The 17,225-nt window shown below is 42.2% G+C and overlaps 1 protein-coding gene across 1 annotated transcript in view; it reads left to right on the forward strand.

Annotated features, from left to right (window-relative positions):
* The first annotated feature begins 4,027 nt into the window (after positions 1-4,027).
* The window catches only part of CSNK2A1 (casein kinase 2 alpha 1), a 54,651-nt gene continuing 41,453 nt past the window's right edge, over positions 4,028-17,225 (forward strand). Inside the window, 1 exon segment of the mRNA XM_067707734.1 lies at positions 4,028-4,170. The gene's annotated coding sequence lies outside the window, so the exon portion shown is untranslated.

Below are 17,225 nucleotides of genomic sequence, written 5' to 3' on the forward strand. Positions count from 1 at the left end.
AGAGACAAGTTGAAGAACATTTTAAAAATGCTTTTTTCTTTGTTCAGTGTTGAAATAAAAATTCATGTGTGTTGCAAAAAGAAAAAATCAAACAAAAAATTCACACAGGGCAGACAGAAGTGTTTAAAGTTCTCTTCTCTTCCTGTCTCCTGAGATAAGCTCCATTAAGAGTTTGTGGGGCCTTTACTGGTGGCCCAGTGGCTAAGACTCCATACTCCCAGGTTCGATCCCTGGTCAAGGAACTAGATTCCCACATGCCACAACTAAGAGTTCACGTGTCGCAACTAAAGATCCCACACGCCGCAACGAAGATCTGATGCAGCCAAATAAATAAATATTAAAAAAAAAAGTTTGTGGTAAATCCTTCCTGAACTTTGTCTAAAACTATATAATACATTTACATATACCCATTTTTAAGTGTGTTTTTAAAATGTGTTCTCACCAAACTTTTGTTTTGTCTCTTGCTTTTTCTCACATAATAGTATGGCAAGGCCAGCTTTCCATGTCCAGAAATTAAATGATCCTCATCACTTTTAACAGCTTTGCCACTTACTAGCTGTGTGACTTTGCACACATGGTTTAACCTCTCTGAGACTTGGTGTGCTTAATCTGTAGATGGGGATAAACATGTAACTGTCACATAGGGCTATTGTGAGGATTAAATGAGTTAACACACGTAAAGCATCTTGTATAGTGTCTGACACATACTAAGTGCTCTCCCTGTTAATAGCACCACGTTTAGCTGTACCATAACTTACTTAACCAGTTTTGTACCCATGGTCACTTAGTGTACTATGTTGTTTACAAAGATGGCCACAATGATCCCCCCACCCCCACACGACTCTTTGCAATATGACTTTGATGTTTTTTCCATCAAGAGATGGAGTCTATTTCTAGTCTCCTTGAATCTGAGCTGGCCATGTGACAGGCTTTGATCAATAAAATGCAGTGAAAGTGATGCTACAGCTCTTCCGAGCCTAGGCCTCAAGAGGCCTTGCTGCTTTCGTTCTTTTCCTTTCAGATGCCATCATGAGGAAGCCTGAGCTAGCTTGCTGAAGAAGCCACATGGAGAAGAACCTAGGCACTCAAGCCAGCAGGCCCAGCCACCTGCCAGACCTGTGAATGAGGCCATATAGGACCAGTGAGCTTGCCGACTTGCTAACTGACTGCAAATACAGAAGTAAGCCTGGGCAAGACCATGTACAGCAGAAAAGAGCTGTCTCAGCTGAGACATGTCCAAGTTGCCAATCCACACAAACATAACCAAAAATTTATTGTCGTTTTAAACCACTCTGTTTTGGGGTGATTTGTTGAGCAACAATAGAAAGCTGATATGCTGAGGCTCTTCTTACGCAGTGCCTATGGCCCTGGTTGGAATGCAAGCTCCATCTCTTGTATGTGACCTTGGGCATGTCCTGTGATCTGACTGAGCCTCAGTTTCCTGGTCTGTACAGTGGGATACTTTTAGTTCCTACCTCATCCGGCTGACGTGAGGATTAAATGAGATGATGAGCATTCAATGTGTGGCGCAGGACAAGTACTGTGAACATCTTAACTGTGGTTGTGGCTGTTGTTATTGTTGTTTGAAGGAAGTCTAGCCTGAGAGTTGTGCTATGGGGGTCAGCAAGTTAGTATTAAAGATAACTGAGCTGGTCTTTGGAGGCTCCATAACTAATGAACACTGGAGACTGATAGCTTTTTGGAACCAGAGACCTATACCAGGCTAGCCTGAGAAAAGGCAGGGGCTGGGTCTCAACTGTGTCCTACAAAGTGCAAAGGGTTGTATGTCTGTGCCTGGGTGAGCCCTCTGAATGATGTCAGGGATGGAGGATGGAATTGGGTAGAAGAATGAAGAACTGAGGCTGTAGGAGGGGCCAAGATCATAGGAAAGATCATTCACTCTTTTCAGATGAAATTCCAGACTCCTAATCATGGCCTGAATGCCTTGGCCACCTCTCCCACCATATTTCCTACCCTTCTTCCCTTCACTCACAGTGCTTCAGCCCCCCATGGCCTCCTTCCTCAAACTTATCAAGCTCTTTCCTGCCTCAGGACCTTTGTTCTCACTGTTTTTTCTCAGAGGGACCTTCTGAACCACTCAAGCTAAAGTTCTCCCCTCTCATGCTTTTTCACAGCTACTTATATTTTTCCTTCACAGTACTTATTCATTTTTTTATCTGTGCATTATTTGTTTATCACTTTAGGTGAATTTCATGAGAAACTGTTATCTGTCTTGCTCATGCCACATCCCCAGCATCTAGCACACTGTCTGGCTCATGGCAAGTGATCAACAGCTGTGAATTGAATAAATGTGAATAAGGATAGGGGAAAAGGAGCCATAAGAGCTGAAAAGACATTATCCAAAAGCTAAGTGAAGGCCTCATTTCCTGGAAGACGGCCTCACAGAAACCTTGAAATCATCTTGTCTAACCTTCTCAGTCCACAAGTGGGGAAACCAAGACCCATAATGGAGAAATAACCAGCCTATGGGCACCCAGAGAGCCATTTCTGTGTACTCTCAGCCCATTGGGGTCAAATGCCACAGACATGTCTGACAGATGAGGCTCAGAAAAGGTCATGGCCACCTCCCTGAGTCCATCACTATATGTCTGCAGCTGCCACCACCTCATCCTACAGGGGAGGAGATTGTCTCTTTGGGAGCAGAGGTGCCAGTCAGCTGATGAACTGTGAAAAGGAGGGCTGGAGAGAGTGGGGAGGCCCATCCTGGGTAGCTGCTATTCTGAGGCAGCTCAGGGATAAAAGCAGGTACCAAAATAACCCAACCTTCTAACACTTGTTCCAGACCTCACACCTCTGCCCTACCAGAGGTGAGGCTAACACTTTAATTCCTCTCGGTAACACACACACAAGCTTTTAGCAGGGCCTGCAGGGAACAGGGTGATCATCAGACTCAGCCCTGTCCACTGGGGGCTCACAGTCTGATGGAACAGGCAGGCTAGGGACCAGTCAGGTTGCTGAGGGATGGTGCCTAGGTCTGAGGGAACTAAAGGTACGGAAGATCCCGAGAGGAAAGGATTAGCCCGATGGACATACAGAAGTTAGCCAGTCCAGGAGGTGACAGTAACAGATGTAACTGCCAGTGCAAAGAGAGGGAGGCTGACAAGTTCCAAGAATAGTCTGCAGTTTTAGTGGGTGGGAGCATCATGAAACTGAAATGAGAGGGGCAGAAGAGGCGGCTTGGGGGCGAAGGAAGTGTCCAAATTATGCAGGAACTTGGATGTCAAGAGAAGAGCTTGGGCTATCTTTGGTGCACAAAGGAAAGACTTGGGAGGTTTTAACCAAGAGGACGTCATGATCAGTTTTGCAAGACAGAAACTTCCCTATAGCTGCCCTGGAGCCGTTGCCCAGGCAAGCGGGGTGGAGGGAGGCAGATCGAAAGGGGAAAACAGTTTATTCTAGATGGGCAGCTCTGCAAAGTGCTCCTGTAAGAGGCATGAATTGGGTCTCAGTCTCTAGAGGGCTAGTACCGTCACTTCCTCGACTGCTGCGCCACACCACTCCCGGGGTCCAACTTTCGTTCACTTGTTCCGGAACTCGAAGTCTGAGCAGAAAAAAACGTGCTGCTGGAACCCCAACCCTAGACGAGGGGCCTGAGCAGCAGACTTCAACTCCCAAAACGCTTCGCTCTCCAGCTCTGAAGGTCGCGCATGCTTCTTTCCAAATAAGGCGGGCCGGCTTGCCGACTGGTAGAACTCGCCAGCTGGGTGAAGTGCGGGAAACCTAGGGACCGCCATCTTACCTTGGGTCAAACCAATTATACACTTAGTGGGAGGTTCGTGTTCTCTCTCTCGTAAGTTCGTACAGGTACTGAAATAAAATGCGCTTAATTACTGCAAGTCTCCTTATTATGCTTTACGTTGAGAACTTGTTCCATTTTGCGCCCCAGTCCGGAACTGAACTCCTAGGGATACAATGACACATCCCAGCATGGCACCGCACTCTGCGAGATTCCGCTGGGGGAGGAGTCGGAAGCGGTCCCGCCCCGCCTCCCGGTCGGAGAGGGGTTTCCGCTTCCGGCAGCGCCGGCTGCAGCCTCGCTCTGGTCCCTGCGGCTGGCGGCCGAGCCGTGTGTCTCCTGCTCCGCCGCCGCCATATTGTCTGTGTGAAGAGTGGGGAGAGCGGCCGCCGCCGCTGCAGCTTCCACCACAGGTACCGTGGGAGCCATCAGGCGAGGTCGTTGGGGGCTGCGGGTGGGCCCAGGATGGGGCAGCGGGGCGCGGCCGCCTCTAACGCTTCCAGCAGACTCCCGAGCGGCCCTTCGCCTTCCCCTGCCCCCCCACCACACACACACTAGCCGAGGCTCCTGCAGCCCATCGGGGAGGCCCTGGGCTAACCCCCAGGGCGGGGAGTGAGGCTTGGGGGCAGAGGCTGATAGGAGGGTGGGAACTGGCTCTCGAGAGTCCAGCTTGTTGCGGGGGAGAGGGCTGGGCTGGGGCGGGGACTAGGGGGCAAGTTGGAGGAGGAGGTCGGCAGAGGGGGAAGCGAGCTGGAGGGGTGGGGCCGCCGGGGGGGGATGCTGGGGGAGGGTGCCTAGGGGAGTGGTGCCCGCAGTGTAGGCTGGGGTGGACCCTCCCGCGGAGCAGAGCAGCTGTAGTGGGGGCCTTCTAAGGTCCCTCTAGGCGAAATTGGGCTTCCCACCTGCACCCTGGGGTGCAAGGTGAAGGGGACCCGGGGCGAGGTCGCTGAGGATAAAGGGGAAGGGACCATGAAGTGGGGCAGAACGGGTGGAGTTGGAGTTAAGGGTTAGTTGGGAGCCTGGATGGAAGAGGAGAGGTATGTAGAATGAAAGGTTGGCTAAGAGTGTGCATGTTAGTTTGTGACCTTTGAAGAGTAGGACTTTTGTTTTTGTTTTTCGGTGGTTTATATTTTTGCAGCGTTGGAACATTTCTAACCTTGGCAGGTGATGGGTGGAGCTTATGTAGTTTGTTTTTGGGAAGAAAGGGTCAGGAGAAGTTGCTTCTTGGCTGTTGCTATTGTGGGAAGGAAAGAGTTCTGGAAAGGAGGTAGCAAATTAATTGAGGAAGACCTGATTACCTTTCAGCTTCTAAATTCTATTGAGAAGTGGGTGTGAGGAGAGGAAATGAAAAGAAAGCTAGAAAGGGAAGATTTTTCTAGGAGTTGGAAGACCCCATTCCATTTAAGAAGTGGCAGTAAATATCTGGATTATCAAATATAAGTGCCACTGTTATTTAGCTGTGTGACCTAACTTCTGTAAACCTCAGTTTTCCTATCTGTAAAATGGGGGTGATAATATTTCCTAGACGGTAAGTTTATGGTGAGGAGCAAATAAGATAATTTGTGTCAAGTGCTTACCACAGTGCCCGGTAGGTAGTAAGTGCTCCATAGACCTTACCTGTCACTTTTATTAAAGGGACTAGCTGGTATATATGGGGTTCCTTCAGTCTAGGTAAAGTTTATGGTCAATAATCTGACAATAGGCAAGGCTTCAGAAAATTATATTTGTAGTTGTTGAGGTGTTTTTCTTTTGTTGTTAAGTCAGTTGGCTTAACTGGCTTGGTGGACCTTGAGCTGAAAGACCAGGACCAATACTAGTTCTGCCTCGTGTCGTTTTTAAAAGTTCACCAGCAGTTTTACCTGGGTAGTTGTATCCTTCTGTGACTTTGAAATACTTGCCTTTCATTTGCTATTGGGGGTGGGTGTATGACTTGAAGAAAGAATGAAAATATTTGAAGTTTGCTTAGATTGGTTTATCAGCTGATTACAAAATTAGGTCACCCTGGGGTAACTTTTGTTTAAATGCAAAAACCAAACATGCCTAGTTATATCCTGTTATATGGAATACAGTAGAGAAGAGGAGCACACATTTAAGGGGGAGCAATAGGTTATTTTCTACCTAATGGTTTAATTGCCTGGCTGTTTGGGGATGAAACAAGTAGCTTCTTTTTTACAGTGTATTTTTGGTTCTATTGCTTAGCCACACTCTTCCAGGGTGAGAGTCCTTGATTTTACCATTGTCTCTGTCTCTGAACATATAGCTTTACTTCACATACTCTTTTGGAGAAAGGAGAAGTTTTCTTTGGTAACTACGTTTAAAACTTGACATAGGATTTGGGTTTGTAGTAGGCAGAATGACCACCACCACCACCCCCAAGATGTCCAAACTCTAATTCCCAGAATCTGTAAATATGTTACTTGGTAAAAGGGACTTTGCAGATGTAGTTAAATATCTTAAAATAGGAAGATCATCCTGGATTTAGTGGGTAGGCCCAATCTAATCACATGAGCCCTTAAAAGCAGAGAACTTTCTCCAGCTGGGAGTCGAGAGAGATGGGGCAGAAGGGGAAATCAGAATCGAATCATGAGAGGGACTCCATTTGCTGTTGCTAGAGGGGGCCACATGGAAAGCATGAGAAGGAATGCGGGGAGCCTCTAGTAGCAAAGACCAGCCCCGGCTGACAGCCAGCAAGGAAATGGAGACCTCAGTCCTACAACCACGAGGAACTGAATTTGGCCAACAACCTGAATGAGCTTGAAAGTGGATTCTTCCCCAGTTTTCCGCAAGGATAACACCTTGATTTTGGCCTTGTGAGACACTAAGCAGAAGACCTAGCCAAGCCCACCCAACTTCTGAACTACAGAAACTGTGAGACAATAAATTTCTATTGTTTTAAAGCCACTACGTTTGTGGTTTTGTTATGGCAGCGATAGAACACTAGTGTAGATTTTGGTACCAAGAGTGGGGTACTGTTACCTAAAAATGTGAAAGCGGCAGTAGAAGAGGCCAGCAAATTTTTGAGGAGCATAATAGAAAAGACCTAGAACAGATCATTAGTAGAAGTAGTGAGGGCTGAGGTGGAAGTGAGGTGTGCATTGGAAACTGGAGGAAAGAGGATCTTTGTTACATAGTGGCAAATAAGCTTAGAATTGTGACCTGTGGTCAGGTGGAAAAGAATACTTATAAGTGATGAACTTGGATATTTAGCTGAGATTTCCAAGCAAAGTATTGAAGGTACAGCCTGGTTTATTTGTGGGGTGTGAGTCTCAGTGAGCTCATGTGAAATTCATGTGAAGCCCACTAGGTTCTTGAGCGTTTTATACTAGCAAAAACAGTGCCAGCTTGGATTGAAAAACACAAAGTAGTAAATTAAAGAGAGCTCTCAACCCACCCCCCCAACCCCCACCCCCAGTTATACTGGTAGGAAGCAGGCTGGTAAAAAAAACTACTTAGATGTGAATGTGCTCCTTTTCATTAAAAAAGAAGAATGACTCAGAGGGTGGAACCAAGAGCCCGAAGAGGTGGAGTCGAAGGCTGCAGAAGAGTTTACCCTGGCTTTGAAATGGAATGGAGTTTGCCCACATTTTGAAACTGCTTTGGACCGATGGATCTGCTTTTTCTTATATTTTCCCTACTTTCTTTTATATTTTTCCTGTTTGAACTAGAATGTCTATAAGTTGCCTTATGCTGGTCTCACCGTCGTATGTTGGGAACAGATAACTTTTTTTTTTTTCCCTAGGAATTGTGCTCCAGGGGTTGCACTTAATGTATTACAACCAGAGCTTCATCCACATTTGATTTAGATGGTGAGATTTGGGAGTTTTGAATTGATGAGCTTTAGATGAGATTTTTGGACTTTGAGTTGGACTTTAATGGAATGAGACCTTAGGATAGAATGGATATATTTGCATTTGGGAGAGATATGAGTCGTTGGAGCCCATAGGGTGGACTGTGTTAGGTAGAATGATCCCCCAAAGATATATGTGCCCTAACCTCTGGAATCTGAATTTGTTACTGTTTTGTGGCAAAAGGGACTTTGCAGATGTAACTGTGGTTTAAGGATCCTAAGATAGGAATATTATCCTGGATTTTCTGGGTAGGTCCAGTCTATGCACATGAAAGCAGAGAACTTTATCCAACTGGAGTTAGATTTGAAGCAGGAGAGGGTCTCACCCTGCCATTACTGGAGGGGACCACGTGGAAAGCACAAGAAGGAGTGCTGGCAGCCCCAGCTGACAGCCGGCAAGGAAATGGGAATCTCAGCCGTACATCCGCAAGGAACCACATTCAGCCAACAATCTGAATGAGCTTGAAAGCAGATTCTCCACCCCGGAATTTCCACAAAGGAACACAGCCCTATGGACACCTTGATTTTTGGCCTTGCAGGACCATAAGTAGAGGATCCAGCCAAGCCTACCTCACTTCTAGCCTATAGAAACTGTAAGATAATAAATTGTGCTGTTTTATGTTTGCGGTAGTTTGTTACAGCAACAATAGAAAACCAATTAGAAAATTTAAAAATTTTAAGAAAAAGAAAACTAATTAGAGGGGTTTTGCTGATTTTATTTAAGAATCTTTGGGGGATTATTTTCTAGAGAAAAAAGGCAGCAAAGATTATTCTGTAGTGATTTGGTTCTGGAAGACTTCACAGAATAATGATGTTGAGTGGAACCTAGGCCTCTTCCCTAGATGTTTAAGCATCCTGTTACTGTCATTAGATGCAATTTGAAGGGGCTAAATGACCAGCTCAGTAAAGCGTAGATTCTAGAGCTCTAGGTCATTCTGGTAGAATTTCTATAAATTGATAATTCTTCCATGCCTATAATAAACGTCTTGGATAATTCCTTCATTCATTTTTATCGGCTGAATAAGGCATTGAGTTTATTTGACAACCCTTTATAGACTTAATTCCTGTTTTTTAGAAGAGATGGAAATGAGTGATTATTTTTTATGAATGGATAACCACTACTATATACAGTAGTCTGTCTGGTCTTTCATACCTCCCACCCCAACCCAAAGTTGTTGTAAGGTCTTTTCTCCCTGTCATTGTCATTTGAGGTTAATAAGATTTGGGTGTATAACTAAATCACTTTGCTGTACCCCTGAAACTATTACAATATTGTAAATCAACTATACTTCAATTTCTAAAAAAGCCAATACAGTTTAAAAAAAAAGAATAAACTTTGGGGATCATAATTGCAGAATAGAGTTCTAGTTTTTAAGAAAGGCTTTTTTGTTGTTTATCTGTATGTTATTGATTAGATTCATAAAATGTGGACTCTCAACTTGAGTGAAGGGAACTTCAGAGGATGGAGGAAATAAGGCAGTTTCTCTTTGAGTTAGTTACCTGAATAGAAGCATGATTACAGAATTAGAGCATTTCAGGGTACGAAGGACTTTTGTGATTATCTGTTTGACTTTTAGGTTTAGAGTAAAAGAAATTGGGCCACATGAAGGTTAAGTGACTAAACCAAGTATCTCAGCCCTACAGCTGGCCTAGAATCCTGGTCCAGGCAATGGGGATTCATGGCTTTTAAACTATATTCCCTGTGTACCCCTGCCTTGTCCTTTTTTTAGATTTTACTGTAGCTTATCTCTCTGTGCCTCAGTTTCCTCATGAGGGTCATTGTGAAGATTAGTTGAGATAATGCACGTAACACATTTAGCATAGTACCTAACACAGTTAAATGCCCAAAAGATGTTCACTGTTATAACATTTATGATAATTGTTTTGACAACTGTATGACAGCTTTTACATAAATATTACAGTACAATTTATACAAGTTCAGAAACTGAGAATGATATGATTTGGCATTGGATTAGGTAAGGACTTAGTGTTTTAAGGTAATGCTTGTGATACTTGGTTTAAAATGAGAAACTGGATTTGATCCTTGGTCTATCACAATTCATTGGGTGACTTGGGCCAAGTTTGTTTCACAAGGGTGTTAGTGTGTTCATACACCTAAATTTCTTTGAACTCCTAAGATGGATAATTTCGAAAGAGTACTATATCATTTAGTTGTTTCTTATTAGAGAGAAATCTAGGCCAGCTAGCTTTTCAAATGAAGAAATTCCTCTAGGATTATTAAGAAAAGGAACTGCTGTCATTTGTCATTGTAACAAATATTTACATTGGGTTATAGACAACTGGTAGTTTTTCTTAAATATTTGGTATGATCCAGGGTAGATTGCAGCTGACCAATTTGTTGACCAAACTTTTTTTCCTTTACACTATAGAAATCAAAGACTGAGTGTTTTTTTTTTTTTTTTGCGGTACTCGGGCCTCTCACTGTTGTGGCCTCTCCCGTTGCGGAGCACAGGCTCCTGACGCACAGGCTCAGTGGCCATGGCTCACGGGCCCAGCCACTCCACGGCATATGGGATCTTCCCGGACCAGGGCACAAACCCATGTCCCCTGCATCGGCAGGCGGACTCTCAACCACTGCGCCACCAGGGAAGCCCAAAGACTGAGTCTTTTTAAAAGTTTAAGGTGAAAGAATTAACAGTATTATACTAGGAGTGAGATTTCACTGGTTTCTACAAATTCTGTGTCTTTCAGCCTTAGACATAAGAAGTGTTCTTAGTAATGGTTACTGTCGTGGGCAAGCTTTTTTTACATTAATGATGATAGTGTTTTCTTGCATAGAAAATATGTGTCATCTGAAGTGAGGGTTTTAGGGTTAAATACCAGGGTACACTTAGAATAATGTTTTATAATTTTATGTGTCACATCTTAAATGCCTTTATATTGGCCACTTTTTTCTTTCCATACTTTCTGGTCTTGTGGATTTTCTGACAGGTTTTTATTAGCTGAAACATTTTAATCTGCTTGGGAAAGTGAACACTTGAAATTTTTCTGAAGTTATGACTAATGCACTAATGGGCATTTCTCAATTTAGCTAGCTCATTAATATTATATAATTTTTAAGAAAGCAACCTTGTTAAAAATGAATGTGTAAATTATTTTCCTAAAAATTTAATCATGTCATATCAGAAAGTACAAACTAGCCATTTGGCTTTATTGAATTTATAACCAGTTTTAAACAATGTTACTCTTTCAACAAGCCCTGAGTTCTTGCTACATTTCAGGTAGGTGCTGTGCTGAGGCTAAATTATCCCAGACATTGTAAATTTGTCCAGTGACATTTTGTAATAATGCATCATTCCATAACTTAGTAGCTTTCTGGAGTGTTTTCTTATGAAAATGCCTTTGGCTTTGTATCTTAGGTATAGTTTCTGAAACAGCTGCAGAAATTTGGTGGGCAGTGGATTGAGAATTCCTCATTCTGAATGGAATTCTTTAACAGATTACTGGGAGGACTGGGGGAAGGAGGCAGCAGGATAGTTGGAAAGAGCTCCAGCTTTGGAGTGAGATAGACCAAGTTTGGGTTAAGTAACCAAGGTTATTTAACTTACTCTTAAGCCTGGATTTTGTCATCTCTGCAGTTAGGATAACAACTACCTTGGGCACAACTTTTTTTTTTTTTTTTTTTTTTTTGCGGTACGCTGGCCTCTCCCTGTTGTGGCCTCTCCTGTTGTGGAGCACAGGCTCCGGACGCGCAGGCTCAGCAGCCATGGCTCACGGGCCCAGCCGTAGCATGCAGGATCTTCCCGGACCGGGGCACGAACCCGTGTCCCCTGCATCGGCAGGCGGACTCTCAGCCACTGCGCCACCAGGGAAGCCCGGCACAACTTATTTATTAGCCTTCTGTTTCTTCATCTGTAAAATGGGGGTCAGTACTTACCTCAGAATATTCTTGTGAGGATTAATAGCTAAAGTGCCAGCTAATGTTATCTCAGGGTAACTCTGAGGATTAAAGGAGATAATTTATAAAATGCCAGGTGCCTTTCCTTTCCCTGTCAGTGAAGACAGTGTGTTCATTGCCAGTGCTGCTACGCTTTACTCTATTTTCATTTTTTGCTGCCAGGAGTTCTTATTTTTCAGTGAGGCCTTTTGACCTGTACTTCTGTTTCTGGTGTGGCCTGCTGGGTGGGTGAGGTACTGAATTGCTGCAGCTTAGGGGTGGGTCAGTATGTAACTCATGCCCAGTGTAGATTGCCTCAGTTACTCACCTTCAGTGTGCATTGCCAAAGTGGTTATCTAGTCTTGGTGAATCTAGGGTTCTCTTGCTTCTAGAGAGAGAAGTGAATCTTCCCATCGCAGACTTGGGGGAAGTTCAAGCTTTGCTCACCTATAGACTTGTGAACCTGGGATCAGAGGCCTTATTCCCAGTGGTTCTTTGATCACAGTTTGGGAATTAACTTTTGTATTGTGTGTTTGAAGGAGAACTTTTTCGTGCATTAACATGTTCTCTGTGTCTTGCTCTCTCAGGTAATCCACTAACTTGCTTTCTTTGCTCTGTATTCTTAAATCATACGTATACTGCTTAGGCAGAGCAGGAACCTGTCTTTATCAGTACTTTACAGTACTCTGTATTTATGACTCTATAGAATGAATACAAATAGCCATCTGCCTTGGGAGTTGTTCTTTCATCTTTTCAAACGTGATTTTGTATACCACTGTGACCTGGTGGCCAGCCCATTCAGATAGGAGAATAATGAAGACTCCAGATTGTTGAAACTCATATCCCTCACGCCTCACCTTGCCTCCAGATTTAAAGCAATCCATTTCCTTGTCATGTTACAAAGGTAAGCTGTTGTTGAATCAGTGTGCAGAATTGGGGAAATAGTGTTGAATTAGTGAAAATAACCTATTTAGTCTTTGAAACCTAACATTTGACTTGAGTTCAAATCTGGCCTCTGCCACTTAGTATCCTTGTGACTTTTGGCAGGTTATTTAACCTCTGAATCTATGTTTATTTCTAAAAAGAGAATCTACATCTCATACCATATCTGGTTTATAAGAGGCATTCAAATGATAGTTATTACATACATAGATGGATTCTACTTTAGATTGCTCTAGGTCGCAAATGAATCTTTTTTTTTCCAGAGGGTTGTGGCCAGTGGAATAAAGTTTCAGATTGTGACTTTATTTCGCTCGTGTTGCCTGGTAAAAAGATACACAGATGATAGCTTCTTTGCCCATCGTTTATTATATTTTGTATTATTGGAGACTACTGTACTTCAAACTAATGTCAAGTGTTTGAGATATAACTGTTAATTCAAATCAAACTGCTTGGGTTTTTTTGTTTTTTGTGTTTATTGAAGTGTAGTTGATTTACAGTGTTTCAGGTGTACAGTAAAGTGATTCAGATATATATATATAAAAATATAATATTTATTTATATATAATTTTTTTCATATTCTTTACCATGCTTAGGTTTTCTTATAATTCTTCCCTTCACTGGAAGACCTCCCACTGTTGCTCTGTTATTTATGTAACACTGACACTTTGATTCCTTTTCTGGCTTAAAGGTGGAGAAATGAAATTCACACAGAAGGCCCAAATGCTAATGTTTTTTTGTGATTCCGTACTTGCTGGTTTGTTTTATGGAAATGCTTGAGTGTATTGTCTTTAAAGCAAGAAGCCTGTAAGTTTTGCAGATGGGAATAAAAATAAGGCCCAGTGTTATATTAAGATTATAACATCTTGAAAATCCTGCAGGGTTATGCAAGCAGTAACTTGATAACTTCATGAAGTTATCGGGTGTTATTGTGAATATTTATATTCTGAATTCAGACCCTTAACAGGGCCCGAAAAAACTTATACTGTTGGCTTTGAACAGGTAGTTTTCTTGCTTATTCAATGTGCACTTGGAGTCTTGGGATTTGAGGGTTGGATTGGGTATGGGGAACTGTCAAGGAGCTAATTGTTAACCTTTTTGGCCTGTGTATTTTTCCCCAGTTAAAAAAAAACTATTTATATGGCGTTAGTTTGATAAAGTAGAGAAAAAAGATAGCTTCATTTAATCTTACATTCATTTTCCCCACTAATCTATTTTCTTTTGATTTATTTCAAGCTATAGGGTTAGGAGGTTTAGGTTGTTTTTTGTTTTCTTGTGCCAATGACCTCCAAATAGATGATCTCCCAGAAGGAATGGTAGTATATTAGTGAACTATACTTGAAAACTGCAAAAGGTGATTGCTTATCTCTTGAAGTAAAAGGGAGCTATGAAATAATGATAGTTTTCTCAGCCTACTTGCATGGATTTTGACTATTGAGCTTACGATCTCTTTAGGTTAATTAAATCAGAATTTTCCAGCCAATGGACTATATCAGGGAGAGTTACAGAAGTGCTGAGATTCTGGTCCCCTCAGCCTTCTGGCCATTTGTGCAGGGTACAGGGCCTCCAAGCCAATGATCTTAGGTCCAAAGGTCTTGATCCTTTATCCAAGTCTGCCATATAAATATTTTCTCTTTGTGTTTTGACTTTTTAAAAGCTGTAAGCCCTAATTCAGAAAGTTCAGTAATTGAGTATCTTAACAGTTTTAAGACTCTAGGGGATTCCAATCTTAAAGTAATCTTGGCTTTACGTTTAGAAAAAACCATTTTAAAGTCTCTGACCCTCAAGCAGTTCTCTTTCCATGTATATTTCAGGGGATAGACTTTATTTATTTATTTATTTATTTTAATAAGTTTATTTATTTTTGACTGTGTTGGGTCTTCACTGCTGTGCGTGGGCTTTCCCTAGTTGCGGCGAGCGGGGGCTACTCTTTGTTGCGGTGCACAGGCTTCTCACTGTGGTGGCTTCTCTTGTTGTGGAGCACGGGCTCTAGGCACACGGGCTTCAGCAGTTGCAGCACGTGGGCTTCAGTTGTTGTGGCTCGCAGGCTCTAGAGCGCAGGCTTAGTAGTTGTGGCTCACGGGCTTGGTTGCTCCGCGGCATGTGGGATCTTCCCAGACCAGGGCTCGAACCCATGTCCCCTGCATTGGCAGGCGGACTCTTAACCACTGCGCCACCAGAGAAGCCCTCGGGATATACTTTAAAGTGTAAGACTAAACGATTAAAGTTTGGACACTTGTAAAGAAATTCAATTTCTTATTTTTTTAAGCAGTAATGGAAGGCAAAACTGAAGTTCCCTTGTGTAAAACTGGTGTCCTCACCTGACTCTGAATGCCACTGTATCTTTTCTGAAGCTGACATTTTGTTAATCATTCATCAAGCATGGGTCTCATGCTGGAATATAAATTGAAGCCTAAGATACATTGTCTTCCTCTCTTCCTTCAGGAAAAAATGGGATATGCGTAACTCGAGAAATTTAATTGTTTAGTATTTATGTAAATTATTGAGTTAACCTTTTTTTTTTTTTTTGCTGCTTGCCTTGAGTGATCTTAGTTCCCTGACCAGGGATCGAACCCGTGCCCCCTGCAGTGGAAGCACGGAGTCCTAACCACTGGACCGCCAAGGAATTCCCATCAAGTTAACCTTTTAAAATTGATATTTTGCAGTGTGAAAAATGTACCTTTCCTTTTGTCTAATTCAGCAATTCTTAATTTTCCTGGGGTTTACAGATTTCTCTGAGCCTGTAATGAAAGCTCTGATCTTTTCTTCAAAAAAATGTACCTGCACAACGCTACTTTGTATATACTTTAGGGAGTTAAGGGACCTCTGATCCCATTGATAAACTCCATTTTGAAATAATTTGTATGGTCCAAATAACAGTTTCCCCTTTTTATTATTTTTAATACAGTAACACTTGCATGACTTATTTGTCACAGTATTCTTTTTTTTAATTGAAGTGTAGTTGATTTACAACGCTGTGCCAATCTCTGCTGTACAGCAAAGTGACTCAGTTATACACATACATACATTATTTTTCAGATATTCTTTTCCATTATGGTTTATCCCAGGAGATTGGATATAGTTGCCTGTGCTATACAGTAGGACCTTGTTGTTTATCCATTCTAAGTGAATAGGTTGTGTCTACCAACCCCAAATTCCCAGTCCATTCCTCTCCCTCTCCCCCCTGGCAACCACAAGTCTGATCTCTATGTCTGTGAGTCTGTTTCTGTTTTGTAGGTAGGTTCATTTGCACCATATTTTAGATGCCACATATAAGTGATAACATATGGTATTTGTCTTTCCTCTCTCTGACTTACTGTACTTACTATGATAACTGCACTCTAGTTGCATCCATGTTGCTGCAAATGGCATTATTTTGTCATTTTTTTATGGCTGAGTAGTATTTCATTGTATATATGTACCACATCTTCTTTATTCATTCATCTGTCAATGGACATTTAGGTTGTTTCCATGTTTTGGCTATTGTGAATCGTGCTGCTGTGAACATAGGGATGCATGTATCTTTTTGAATTATAATTTTGTCTCGGTATATGCCCAGGAGTGGGACTGCTAGATCATTCTATTTTTAGTTTTCTGAGGAACCTTCATACTGTTCTCCATAGTGGGTGTACCACCTTACATTCCTACCAACAGTGTAGGAGGGTTCCCTTTTCTCCACACCCTCTCTAGCATTTGTTATTTGTAGACTTTTTAACAATGGCCATTCTGACTGATGTGAGATGGTACCTCATTGTAGTTTTGATTTACATCTCTCTAATAGTGATTTTGAGCATCTTTTCATGTGCCTCCTGGCCATCTGTATGTCGTCTTTGGAGAAATGTCTGTTAAGGTCTTCTGCCCATTTTTCGGTTGTTTTTTGTTATTGAGTTATATGAGCTGTTTGTATATTTTAGAAATTAAGCCCTTGTCGGTTGCATCATTTGCAGATATTTTCTCCTAGACTGTAAGGTGTCTTTTCATTGTTGTTGTTTGTTTGTTTGTTTATGGTTTCCTTTGCTGTGTAAAAGCTTGTAAGTTTGATTAGATCCCATTTGTTTATTTTTGTTTTTATTTCTGTTGCCTTAGGAGACTGACCTAAGAAAACATTGGTATGACTTATGTCAGAGGGTTTTGCCCATGCTCTCTTCTAGGAGTTTTATGGTGTCATGTCTTAGTCTTTAAGCCATTTTGAGTTTATTTTTGTGTATGGTGTGAGGGTGTGTTCTAACTTCAGTGGTTTACATTGCAGCTGTCCAACTTTCCCAGCACCACTTGCTGAAGAGACTGTCTTTTTCCCATTTTATATTCTTGCCTCCTTTGTCAAAGATTAATTGACTGTAGGTCTGTGGATTTATTTCTGGGCTCTCTGTTCTCTTCCACTGATCTGTGTGTCTGTTTTTATACCGATAGGACACTGTTTTGATTACTGTAGCTTTGTAGTATTGTCTGAGGTCTGGGAGAGTTATACCTCCTACTTTGTTTTTGTTCCTCAGGTGTCACAGTATTCTTTCAACAAATATTTCTGAACGGTATTCTATGTCAGCTTCTGTGGTAGATTCCTCAGGATACAAAGGCACTATTCTCTACTTTTGGAGCTTTGTTTAGCTCGGGCAACAGATGTGTAAACAGTACAGTGACACTGCTAGATGGAAAAGGTAAGCAAAGTGTGCTGTTGGAGTACAGAGGAGGGGTCTTGGTCATTAGAAATTTTCTGTAAATCTGTGGTTAGGTCTGTATTTCTTAATTGGCAAAAAACATACTGCAAAGTACTCCAAGGTGTTTTT

This window comes from Pseudorca crassidens, chromosome 15, assembly GCF_039906515.1.
Source record: "Pseudorca crassidens isolate mPseCra1 chromosome 15, mPseCra1.hap1, whole genome shotgun sequence".
NCBI lineage: Eukaryota > Metazoa > Chordata > Mammalia > Artiodactyla > Delphinidae > Pseudorca > Pseudorca crassidens.